Source organism: Brassica oleracea, chromosome C8, assembly GCF_000695525.1.
Source record: "Brassica oleracea var. oleracea cultivar TO1000 chromosome C8, BOL, whole genome shotgun sequence".
Classification (NCBI taxonomy): Eukaryota; Viridiplantae; Streptophyta; class Magnoliopsida; order Brassicales; family Brassicaceae; genus Brassica; species Brassica oleracea.
The window spans coordinates 18,887,150-18,887,760 of record NC_027755.1 but is presented as its reverse complement, the minus strand read 5'-3'; the positions used below and the strand labels follow the sequence as shown (position 1 = coordinate 18,887,760).

At 31.8% G+C, this 611-nt stretch overlaps 1 protein-coding gene across 1 annotated transcript in view; it reads right to left on the bottom strand.

Moving 5' to 3' along the window:
• Positions 1-611, bottom strand: part of LOC106308852 — a 2,361-nt gene that overhangs the window by 239 nt on the left and 1,511 nt on the right. The window lies entirely within an intron of this gene.

The following is a 611-nucleotide window of genomic DNA, read 5'->3' as shown; positions in this document are numbered from 1 at the left end:
CAATCAATATTCTTTGGTCCACATGTTCTTCTTCTTCCTCGTACTCTCTTCTCCTCTTCATCCTCCATTGGTGATTTTGGAAGCTCCTAAACAAGGTAATTATTGTTCGTTTTAGGTGATTTTTTTTGTAAAATCACCCTTAAAATGTCATGTATATCATAGAGATATTCATTCTGATGATAATTACAAAGTTTAAAAACGAATAAAAAAACTGTGGTAAGAGATTATAAGTATAATTTACGTCCGTTTTTGATGATTAGTTTGTGGAAGAACAAGTATAACTTACGTCAATGTAAAATCCTAACAACAACGTCCTAAAAACGGATTAGTTTGTGGAAGAACAAGTTCTGGGTATTACTAGGAGAACTACGCATTACTAAGGCAAAATAGTTTTACTAGAATTTACTTGAATTACTAGAGTTACTGGAATTACTCTAATAATGATAATACTAATGGTATTCTATTTTATCTCAGGAAAATGCAAAATCCGCAGTGCACATTCATTTGTTTTGATTATGGGGGATATTATATGAAAGATGGGGCTGAAATAAAATGGATTTCAGAAGATGGTGAAGGAGAAGATGAAATTCACACGATTTTGTTTAGGAAGT